Source organism: Bos taurus, unplaced genomic scaffold (assembly GCF_002263795.3).
Source record: "Bos taurus isolate L1 Dominette 01449 registration number 42190680 breed Hereford unplaced genomic scaffold, ARS-UCD2.0 Super-Scaffold_1723_ScbfJmS_2085, whole genome shotgun sequence".
NCBI classification, from domain to species: Eukaryota; Metazoa; Chordata; class Mammalia; order Artiodactyla; family Bovidae; genus Bos; species Bos taurus.
In genome coordinates, this window is record NW_020192292.1 from 8,218,788 (window position 1) to 8,231,394 (window position 12,607).

General features: G+C 40.2%; 1 pseudogene; it reads left to right on the plus strand.

Annotated features, from left to right (window-relative positions):
• LOC112441536 (rho guanine nucleotide exchange factor 6-like) overlaps window positions 1-12,607 on the plus strand; it is a 79,793-nt pseudogene that overhangs the window by 60,179 nt on the left and 7,007 nt on the right.

The window sequence follows — 12,607 nt, forward strand, 5'->3', positions numbered from 1 at the left end:
CTATTTCGTAGTCTTTGTTCTAAAACAGTGACTTGTGTGTAATGTTTCTTTCCTTTTGCAAAGGTCTTTGGAGTGGAAACAGTAAGCTCTAGTGACCGTATTGCAGTGATTGTTTCATTTAATGTTGTCTTCCAAACATCATGCTCACCTGTGAAAGGTTGCCAGGCTGAGGGTGTAAAGTACTCACATTTGAAGTCTCTGCCACATTAAGCATGGCTGTGTGGGTGGGGGGTTTCTTTTGTCTCTTTGTCTTTACCCCTGTGTTGCTCACCTTACGTCTGTGCAACTCGTCCTTCACTGATTGGCATCAATACTGGATTCATCTACTTATGCCAAAAGGTGTGAGTCTATTCTTTGCCTAGGAAAAAGAAATCCTTCATCAAATCTAAAAGGAAAAAAAAAAAAACAGCTAAAATGCAATTGCCGTATACAGATTGCTATCAAAGATACCTTTATCTTAAATCTTGAGCATGATGGCTTAATGTCCTCTTGAAACCACTAATGTAAAACCGCTTGGTGGCATTTTAGGAGGAAAGTAAATGTTATTTGGGGTGATTGATTAAGTTGAGCTTCATTTTAGACATTTCCGTAGTATTCCAAGTGATGGGGATTGAGGTTCAGTTATTGATTCTTGCTGTAAGATTATGATGCACCTTTCACCATCACCTCATTTTGGTTGCTGTTAAAAGATCTGTACCTGACGTGTCCGCAGTTAAACAGCAAGTTGAAGACCAGAGAGTAAGGTATCAGGTTCAATTTGCTGTGGGAGACAAAAAATGGTCAATTATTGGCAGTTTGACATGGTTCAACCTAATAGAGCAGGGCCACTGAAACCTGTGGCATTTGTTATTGTTATTTGTGTCCCCTTTCTTTTTTCCTGAAAAGATTGAATATAACATGTCTCTTTTGAAAACAAATTAGTTCTAATCATTTTACATGTTGTACAAGTTGCTTTGATGGTTATAGTATACATATTATTCCCATTCCAGGTGCTTCAAAAATGTATCAGTTTATTTCTTTAAGCTTTCATTTACCTGAAAGGGACAGCAGAGATTTTATAGAAAACACATCCCCAAATGCTATGACAGTCATTTGGAAACAGGAATATAACTAATCATATGCTTATTTTCATATTCAATTTGGATTGAATGCTGTTAAATTATTTTAAGATAACCGCATTTTCTGAAACAATCATATATATATATATATAGTAATTATAGCCTACATATTGTTTCTTGGCTTGTATTTTCAATTTGTATTTGTGCAATTCAGTTGTATCTCTTTTTCGAATCCTTTTAAGGATAAAAATGAACTTAGTACTTTTTATAGCAACCTACTACTGGTCCCAAAACAAAGTGTAGCACAGTGTACATGTTTCATTATAAGATCAGTTTGAGTCACTGTGGCATAAGGAGTTTAACTTTCTCTTTTTCAATAACTCTTGGAGTTATTTTATAAATTAAGATGTTATTTGGTTGGAAACTGAGTTAGAAAAATAAGATTGCTTTGTAACTCAAAGCTCTATTTATGCAAAGATAGACAAGATGGAGGGGAGGTGGAGCCAACAGGGATGCCAAGCAGCAGATCTGAATGTACTGTCCCCGTTTGATGTCATTCTGCTTATTTTCCCATACTCCTTGCAGGGAGGGAGAAGCAATCCCCTTCTACCAGTTTATCTTGATGTTTTGACAAAATGAGAAGTAGCTCTTCCTTACAAAATGTCTGGGGGCTCAAGGCCAGCAATTTAAAGTAGTAGATCTTTCTGTCTGTCCAGAATGGAGCTGGTGATGGGATTTGCGATGAAGAACAGGGACTCAGTGGAAATCTGAGAGTCGAGAACCACATCTTATTTTCGTCTTGTTTTAGGTCTGTTTCGGAAGAATTCCTATTCCATTATGTTCTGCTTTGGTTCCGTAGGGGCAGTGCCAAGATCTCAGAAAGAGAAAACAGCTGGAGCTGCAGATCCTTTCGGAACCTATTCAGGCATGGGAAGGGGAGGATATTAAAACCTTGGGGAATGTGATCTTTATGTCACAAGTCATGGTGCAGTGTGGAACAAGTGAGGTAAGAGGTTTCACAGCTCAACACCACCTCTTTCATCTCTTCTTCCATATGTTTCTTCCTTTATGTCTTCTCCCATCAAGGTCAAACACTCGAACTTTCGCATCAGAAACTGAGGACCTCTTCTTTGCCCAGCCCTCTGCTTGGTGCTGTGGGAGGGAGTTAGGAGGAAAGAACAGCCATGATCTTGATCTCTGCCTTCAAAGTACTCATTAGAGACAGATGAAAACCCAAACTGCAACTGGAAAACAAATCAAAATAGTCCATGACAGATTGTGACATCCCAGCAGTAGATTCCATAGAAGTTCAGAGAAGGGAGAGAGGAAGGAAAGACTCTATGGAGACAGGACCCGAGGAGGGGGCCATGAAGAGAAGAGGGGAAAATTTCGTAGGGGAGAGGTCCTTATTGTCTCAGGAGAGAGCACGAACTTGGCGGCCTTTGTTCTTCAGGGCACTTGATTGGGAGCAGAGGAAACCTCCCAGGCAGAGTGCAAGAGCGAGCTGATTGAGAGGCAGGTTGTGAAGAATGTCGGATGTCAGGCAAGGGTAGTTCAGATGGAACCATGCCAGACCTGAGGGTAGAGAAACACAGTGAAAGGGCTGTTTACGACACCATCTGGCAGCCGTACATGTCCACTAAATGGGAGGGGATGGGGCTGGAGACAGGCCAGCTGGGTTGGAAAGTGGTAAGTAAGTACCTCCCCTTCCCAGGAAGGTGATGGTGGAGAGAATGAAACTTAAGGGGCAAGTCTGAGACCTGTTTGGAAGGGAAAGCCTATAGGAAGTGGTGGGCCATGGGCTAAAAGAGATGACAGATGTCATTTCAGACCTGACTGAAATGTGATGGTTGGTATACAGATGGAGGTGACTTGTAGGCAGGTGTTGAAAAAGTATAGAAATGTGGGTAGGAGGTCAGAATTAGAGGCAGAGGCTTCCATGTCGCTGACAGATGTGCTTTCTTGGGAAATAAAAGTCCAGAAAGAAGCACAAAGGCCTGAAGATGGATTATATCTTTTAGGAAGGGGGCAGGGTAGGGGAAGAAGGTTGATTACATCACCTGGCATGATTTATTGGGTATTACAATCATCTTCTCCTTCCTTAAATATCTTCTTCTACTCCCTGACAGGTCTGTGTCAGAGATTCATTACTTTGGGCTAATGTGGTTACCAAAGAGGAAAGTGGGGAGGAATAAATTAGGAGTTTGGGATTAACACATACCAACTACTATACATAAAGCAGATAAACAACAAGATTCTACTGTATGCTGCTGCTGCTGCTAAGTCGCTTCAGTCGTGTCCGACTCTGTGCGACCCCATAGATGGCAGCCCACCAGTCCCGGCCGTCCCTGGGATTCTCCAGGCAAGAACACTGGAGTGGGTTGCCATTTCCTCCTCCAGTGCTGGAAAGTGAAAAGTGAAAGTGAAGTCGCTCATTTGTGTCCAACTCTTAGCGACCCCATGGACTGCAGCCTACCAGGCTCCTCCATCCATGGGGTTTTCCAGGCAAGAGTACTGGAGTGGGGTGCCATTGCCTTCTCCCTTCTAGCACAGGAAACTATACTCAATATCTTGTAGTAACTTATAATGGAAAAGAATCTGAAAAAATGTATATCTGAATCACTTTACCATACACTTGAAACATTGTAACTCAACTAGGCTTCAATAAAAAAACACTAGAAGAAAAATAAGCAATCTCAGGTAAAATGCAGATACCCTTGGGAAAGTTACTGTAGCGACTCTAACAGTCTTTCATACCTTTGGGATAAACCTCTTGGGTAAAGCAAGAAGGAAATAGTGCCAGAAAAAGAAAGTGGAAAATAGAGGGAAATTAGGGGAGTGTGTTGTCATGGAAATTCCAGAAAGAACATTTGAAAGCGGTCAGACTGCTGAGGGCTGCAGAAGGTTCAGAGTATGGAGACCGAGAAGCCATGGGATGTCACAAAAAGGCAGTGATTGATGACTTTGAGAGAGCGATAAGGGTGCAGTTATGGAGGGATCAATGGGGAGAAAAAGAAAGCAGCCAGTAATTTGGCAATAAAACGTCAAGAAATAAAGCCACAGGGGGCAGATGACAGCCTATGAAATGGACAGGAGATGTGCCTATGCTAAAGGCAGCAGAAAAAGCGAGTTAGACAGGAGAAGTGGCTGGAAGCAGGAGCAGGAGATAAGATGTCTGTAGAAGGAAGCCAACCAAGAGAAAGATGGGAGAGAACGCAGAACACTTGTTAGAAAAATCAGCCTTGAAAGGTTGCTCTTCTCAAGCAGGAGGAAGGAGATGGAACTGGGCTTGAGGATAATTGTAGGTAAAATGGCTGGACGTGCAAGCCCAGCGACATCTTTGGCATTTACTCACTGCATATCTGCTCAAGTAGTTCAGAGAAGCATTTGTGTCCAACATTTCCTTTCAGTTCAGTTCAGTTCAGTTGCTCAGTCATGTCTGACTCTTTGCGACCCCATGAATTGCAGCACGCCAGGCCTCCCTGTCCATCACCAACTCCCAGAGTTCACTCAAACTCATGTCCATCGAGTTGGTGATGCCATCCAGCCATCTCATCCTCTGTCGTCCCCTTCTCCTCCTGCCCCCAATCCCTCCCACCATCAGAGTCTTTTCCAGTGAGTCAACTCTTCGCATGAGGTGGCCAAAGTACTGGAGTTTCAGCTTTAGCATCATTCCTTCCAAAGAAATCCCAGGGCTGATCTCCTTCAGAATGGACTGATTGGATCTCCTTGAAGTCCAAGGGACTCTCAAGAGTCTTCTCCAACACCACAGTTCAAAAGCATCAATTCTTCGGCGCTCAGCTTCCTTCGCAGTCCAACTCTCACATCCATACATGACCACTATTTCCTTCTTTGTTTTATGTGGGTATGATAATTACTGTGTAGTTACTGATTAACAGTAATTTTAGGAAGAGTTTAACACATGGGTTAAGAGCAGCGGTCCCCAACCTTTTAGGCACCAGACATGGGTTTTGGGGATGACAATTTTTCTACGAATGGGAGAGGGGTGGCAGGATGATCTGGGGATGATTCAAGCACATTACATGTATCGTGTACTTTATTATTATTACATCAGCTCCACCTCAGATCATCAGGCATTAGATTGCAGAGGTTGGGGACCCTTGTGTTAGAGCATAATAAATTTCTTATCACTTGAACCCCTTTATTTGGCCACTTTTCAAAGTAAAATCATTTTCACTTTGAGAACCTCAAGACTTATATTGTGCTGTGGTTGCATCACGGGCAAGAAGGCATTAACAGTGTGACTTTTCAGGCTTCAGCTTGGGAAACAAGCGTGGTCATTTGTACTTAACTGTTGTGTATAGGACTTCCCAGGTGGCGCTAGTGGTAAAGGACCCACCTGCCAGTGCAGGAGATGGGGGTTCAATCCCTGGGTCAGAAAAGTCCCCTGGAAAAGGAAATGGCAACCCATTCTGGTATTCTTGTCTGGAAAATTCCATGGACAGAAGAGCCTGGTGGGCTACAGTCCACAGGGTCACAAAGAGTCGGACACAACTGAGCGACTGAGCACACACGTTGTGTATAGGAAAGAGACAGATAAACTGGATTTATATACATTTCAAAGTACAATTAAACGAGTTTTCTACTTTTAAGTTGGGTATCTTTTTTTAAAAAAAATCACTATTTGTGTTTCATTGCCTTATATAAGATCTATCTTACAAAAATTCCAGAAATTCTTAATAAACAAAACGTGCAATTTCTGTTTACATGTAGTCTTTTTCCCTCCACTTCAGGAAAAAGAGGAGCGGTACCTCATGTTATTTTCAAGTGTTTTGATAATGTTATCTGCAAGTCCTCGGATGAGTGGCTTTATCTATCAGGTTAGTAGATTTCATATAAAGCAACAAGACAGATAATGAAAATAAATTTTCCTCTAGATGCACTGTTTCCACTCTGTATTAAGAGCTCCAGCCAGAAAAGGCAGAATGTTCTGACCCTTTTTATAATTAAACAATTTATGAGAGCAGATATTCCTTTGAACATAGACCTTTGTGTTAGCATAATGAGTTTATCCTGAACCTCCACTGCTCTGGTTATGAGATAGGTCATGAATGTGTAAACAGAAATCAAAGTCTGCAACTAAGTAAATTAACAGCAGCATTTTCCAGGCCTAGATCATATGATTATTGCTGAGAAGATATAAAGCTGACAGTTGCCTCTATGATTGTCTTATTACAGTCACATTATATGACCCAAGTTTCTGAGATGGAAGTCATTCAACTCCTTAGGAAATTCAACTCCTTTCAGTTGACTCCCAAGACACTGAGTGTTATAAGTTATTGTTGCCTATCCTATCTTGGCCTAGCAATGACTAATTTTCATGAAATTTGAGTTTTTGCTTTGTTGACGGACTCTCCTGAAAATCTGTTAGAAGGGTAAACTATGATTTAATCCTGACCTCATGATTTATGGTGTGTTAGCAAAACATAACCCACATTTTCCCGTTGCTTTCTTGTCTGATTAAAATTTAAAGCAGAGAAACACATTATCTATTGACAGACTGGAGAAATATGTCTCACCATAATTCAGCAGTGGTTCCTAAGAGGGTCAGAAAATCTAACAAAAACAGAGACATGTATAACCACAGAATTAATGGGGATGTTCTTTTTCTGGTAGGGAAAAATACCAGTAGCAGGAATGGTGGTGACTAGATTAGATGAAATTGAAGGGAATGACTCCACATTTGAAATCACAGGTAGGTAATTTTCTCTTCTTCAAATCCTTTTCGAAATGAAGTGGGGTTTAAATAAATAAACACTATTATTTTCTGTTATATAGTCCATGAGCAAGTTTTCCATGGACATGGTAAAGTGTATTCCATTTCCTTGGATAATTAGGTTACAGCAAGAGGAGGGAAGACTTGTGGTCATTCATGAGCCTCAGCTTGGCCATTAGTTTCAATCTTCTCTTGCATGAGAGCTAAGAAATAACAAGATGGACTGATGTAAATACAGTTTTATCTCCCTTCTGTCATCTATTCCCTGGTGGCAGAGGAGCCAAAGATGTGAACTTTTATCAACAATTTTATCATCAGCCTATGAATTAGCAAGATTTGTGTTTCTAAAAAGTGCCGAAAAACCATGAAACTTTCCTCACGGTTTGAGCAATCTGCCACACCTTGGTCATGCCCCCCAACTGGCCTGTTGTCCCTTTTGCCAAACCTGTTTGATGTAATGGTTGCACGTTTTTCACTGATACAACTCAATGGCTAACACTAGGATGCTGGCCCCAGACCATAACCCCTTCTTTCCCAATAGGGAGTCCGAGATTTGGTGTTGGCCTAAAGACCAGTCTTAGTTGGATCTGGCTTCACCTTTGATATTGGGTAAAGCAGTATGCTATTCTCCTTTTAGACTATGAACTAGATGGGCCCTGTGCTTAAATTTGGGAACTGTGAGCTTGTTTAGAGTGAAGTTTTATATTACTTCCAAGATTCTATAGGCAGTAGAAATCAAGGATGGTTTTTATAAATCAAATACAAGTATTTATATCTTTATTATCATGGCTTATCTGTTCCTGATAGAAGAGTTTCAACAGGGTTAACTCATAGCTATGAAAACTTCTCAAGATAGACACCCAAGTCCTAGCTGCACACAGTGTGTTTATGAATGAGGCAAGCTCAAGGTCTTCCTTGTCTTTTGTTTCCAAATGCTCCTAATCGGGTGATCCAGGTAACATAGTAGAGAGAATTGTGGTCCACTGTGGCAACAACCAGGACTTCCAGGATTGGCTGGAGCATCTGTACAGGCTGATCAGAGGACCTGCCTCTTGCAGTTCATTATCCAAAACATCATCGTCATCTTGTAGTGCTCACTCCGTAAGTAGCGTGTCTGTCCTGTCCAGGGATTATTGAGTCTCTTGTCAAATCCTGCCTACTGAGGACTTACAAGAGTGGTGAGCATGCCCTTAGCCTTTGGATAGTTTGGATTTGTAGGATTAGAAGTACAGTCAAACCTCATTAATTCTGCTTTCTTGTTATGGGGGAGGCCCATCCCAATTAACACAGAGTTTGAGATATGCAGCTTTGTTTGACAGTTATTAAGGTACTCCAACTGAACAGCTAGCAAAGTTTTTCTAACCAGAAGTCCTGCTAAGATGTTTTAGTGATAAACAGGATTTATTTTACTTAGCAACCGTTATGCTCATCAACGCTTTGGCTCCAATCCTTTGGCCACCTGATGTGCCGAGCTGACTCATTGGGAAAGACCCTGATGCTGAGAAAGATTGAAGGCAAAGGGAGAAGGGGGTGACAGAAGATGAGATGGTTAGATAACATCACTGACTCAATGGACATGAATCTGCACAAATTCCGGGAGATAGTGGAGGACAGAGAAGCCTGGGGTGCTTCAATCCATGGGGTCGCAAAGAGTCAGACACGACTTAGCGACTGAACAACAACAGCGTGCTCATATTAATAATGTGCTAAGGCAAAAGGGATAGTTTACCTTCTTAAGTACTGAAACGTCTCCATGCAATCACATTTATGCTATCACATTTCTTCATTAACCTTTAAGGGTAAACTTTGAGAGCTGCCTCCTTCTGCTGTATCACAGAGTTCACGGAATTTGAATTGATGAGATTTTACTGTACTTGCTGAGTGAGACTGAAGATGTGTTGTGTTGTCTGTTAACATTCAAACCTGTGATGCTCAAATTCCAGTTTTGAGCATCGTGTGTTGTGAGAAGAAAAGGGGCTTTTGGCATCAGATCTGGGTTCAAATCTTGACTTTGCCGATTGCTGACTGGTTACTTCGCTTTGCTAAAGTTTGCCTTAAGTTTTTCTGAAAATAACCTATGTAAGCACCTAATTGAGTGCCAAACACATGACTGAACTCATTAAATGTTGGCTGTTATTCCACTTTCCTCCCTTTCAGGGGATAAAAAAACATCTGACTTGAATGAAATTGCAGGACAGAGGGAGGGCAGGCTCATGGGATGTGGAATCAGTGTTGTGCTGTTCTTTTGAGGCCCCAAGTCTTGACTGGAGAATGCCAGTTTTCCAACTGGAGACTTGTTTTCCCATCCTTTCCTTTCTGGGCCTGGCTTTTCAGATCCAACCAAGCTATTGTTGTTCTCTCACTGTGTGGCCCAGGGTTGGGTTCATATGGCCAATTGCTACCATCTCATCAGACATTTTCCCAGTCTTTTAGCTCTACTGGACAGCCCCGAGGACCCTTGGAGCCTCCTCAAATTATAAAACCGTGGAGCTTAAGTTGTCTACGACCTGCACCTCCACTTAGACCATCAGCAGCACTAGGTTATAAAGAGGTAATTTTGCTACATATGGTATAAAATGCTTCTGACAAGCTGATTTTGTAGCTTATTAGAGATAGTTCTGTGGGGATGTGCTAGAATTGATGGTAGGCGATACAGTCAGTCAGTCTTGAGTTGCCAGACTCAGTGATTTTTTTTTTAATTTCTGAATTTTTCATTTCCCCATTGTCCATCTACACATATGTCTTAAATACCCCCAGGCTTTCTGTGCACTGCCTGAGTTTCTCCGGTCTCCTCCTGAAGGGCCTCTGGTTTGCCTTTGTGATGATATGATAATTCTATAAATTGGTCATGATGTACACACATCTCAGACAAAAGTCACTTTATTAGCGTGAAATTGCTAACCAAGCAGACCCAGTTCTGCATTTTGAATCATTTTGATCTATGAAACCAAATCAGTAAAAGTTTTATGGGACCAAGCCCTGGGTCTGAACTATGAAAGCCTGAATTATTTGCTGCAGTTGGAAAGAAAGAATTTAATGAAAGGAGTGTCTTGAAAAAAGAGGCTTCTAAGCAACAACCCTAGAGGACATTTGATATTTGGGTAGAATGGGGATTTCAAGGTTTTTTTTGTTTTTTTTTTTCTTGTCTCGAAGTTGCAGTCAGGAAATGCCAGTCACTGTCTTCTGAAACTGTGTGGAGTGTTACCTTTCCATCCAAACTTTTTTTTTTTCCCTAGCATGGTTCTCATCATTTCAGCTTTCAGAAAAGATCCTCATTTATTAGTAACCGTTCTTTAAATAGGTCTTACTGCATGAAGATTTAAGTTTGTGACAGTTATGAGATGTGTCTTAGAATTACGGTGCCAAGGCAGCATATACTTTTGTACCAAACGTGTGTTTTTGATGCGTGATGCAGACTTAGCTCAGTTTTGAGTTTGTTTTGATTTAAAACACCGTGCCATTGTTTCACTTGTTGCCTCCAATGCTTAGTGCAGTAAAAGTAGAACAATGTTTGGATACGAGAGGATTTTTTGATCTTTTCAACCTGACATGACAGGAAAATAATCCTTGAGCTGAATCTTTATTATGTACCTCTATTCAGAATTTGGCCAGAAAACAGCCCCAGAGATTGGCTTTGGAAATTGATCGGTGATTCCTGCAATCATCCAATTTTCTCCTCTGATTACCTTAACCAGGAGTGCCACTTCATAGTTACCTAAGTCCCCTTTTTAATGATGGATATTTTGTAATTGTCAGTTACTAAATTCAAATTAAGGTGAGCTTTGAAGGGTAAAGTTGACTTAATCCTTCACAGAACTAATCCATTAAAACTAAGGCATGATCACTTTGTTTCTGCTGGGAGAAGTGAGTTATTAATATGTTCTTACTATATAGTGTGTATTTCAGTAATTTTCAGCATTTGTAATTCTTCACAGAACTGTATTCCTTGGGCTTTTGCATGACGATATTGCATCTGAAACTAATGTGGGAAACATGATGATATTCTCTCTGTGTAATTTATGATAACACTAACATTTCAAATGTTGTTTTAGAATTATTGATAAATGGATTTGGTCACTATAACCATCGACCTCTCACGCTCATCTTCTCTTTCTTTACATATTCACTTTAGAGGATGTCTTATATCTTAAAGGTAAGGGTAGAACAATATCTTTGGTGTACAGTGACATCATTTAATGCTGTGCTGTAATCTTTGATGAATGAAGCTTTCCTTTATGCTTGTTTTGTCCCTTTTTACAATTGGTAGCTAAAATATGAAGATACATTTCTGACATGTAAGTACTTTCTTCAAAAAAGCAGGCTCTTAGGAAATATGTACAAAAATGAAAAACTCACGTGTGACAAAAATAACAGGAAAAATAGAAATAGCATGTAAAATGTCTGTTTTCCATGGGCTTTTTTTTTGCTATTTCTATTTTTCCTGTTATTTTTGTCACATGTGAGTTTTTCATGTCTGTCTGCTTTCTAAGGAGATCACTGAGGCTAACAGGAAGAAATTAAATTCTTTGTCACATTTATTTGTAAGGTAGCAATTGTTATCCATTCATCCTGTATATATATTGCATGGGAGGTTGGAATAAGATGATCGCTATTTACTCGGATATTTAATGAGCACTTTTTAGACTCTCTGGTTATTCATATGGCAAATCCAACAATTCATATATAATTATATATATATGATTATATATAATTAGCAGATAAATCTGCTAATTAAAAATATGCCTTGCTTGGCTGTAAGTACATTACGTGTAACCCGAATTATTTATCAGGAAATCTTTCATTTGGCTATTCTCTCTGAATACAGGGACTGTATTTAGTCTCTCTGCCTTAATTTTCCTGTCTGGCAAATGGAATTTGATATTCTTCTTTGTGGGACTGTTGCTAAGGAGAATTTCTTAGTTTTGAAGCTCTTTGAAAAGTGGTCTATACCCCACTAATAGTTATAATTGTTATTTCATTCCCTTAAAATTGTATCAGTGGGGAGGATAAACCCAGTTAGGAGTAGTGTTATTTCTCTAGGAGTGACGCCCATTACCATCTCTCCAGATGGTACCCTAAAGGCACTTGGCCTCCTGTATTTGCAGCTTGCCCATGCCATTCTTGGAGCCATTTTTATTGTGTATAGTATTAAATTTTGATACCCTCCTAAGTGCAACTGTAAAAATCAGAGAGCCATTCTACTTAATTTCATTTGCTCTTTTTAATTTTTTTTTTTTTGCGGGGGGTGGGAGTGGGGAGAACCTTAATTCATGAAGAAACCTCTACCCTTATAGGAGTCTAGTAAAAGCCCCAAAACGATGAAGAAGTTTCTTCATAAAAGAAAGACTGAAGAAAACCATCAGAGGAGGAATATGTCATCCGGAAAAGTATGTATGTGTTTTTTATTTTTAGAAAGTTGATTATAGATGAGGAATTTTTTGAAAGCAGAAAATTCGAGCAGTATGTTCTCAGCATCATCTTTCCCATAGGGAAAAATGCATTAAAAAAAAAAAAAAAAGGCTTAGCCTCCTCTCAGACTTTGGAATAAGCTGTCTCCTGCTGCTTTTCACCTGTATGATTTTTGTGTTGACTATTTGACCATACCTGGTTTAGAAATACTAAAGGACCTATTTGCCATGGATACATTTTTCCGTTCTTAGTTTCTGAATGCCTGAGATATTTGCCTTTACTGAGACTGACTCAGTAGACCTGAAGGGAGTTTAATGTTCAGTGATGTTCTCAGTTAGTCAAGGAATCTGCCTGCTGACATACTGAAACAGGGGCTGGATTTAGAGACAGACTGCAAAGTCGG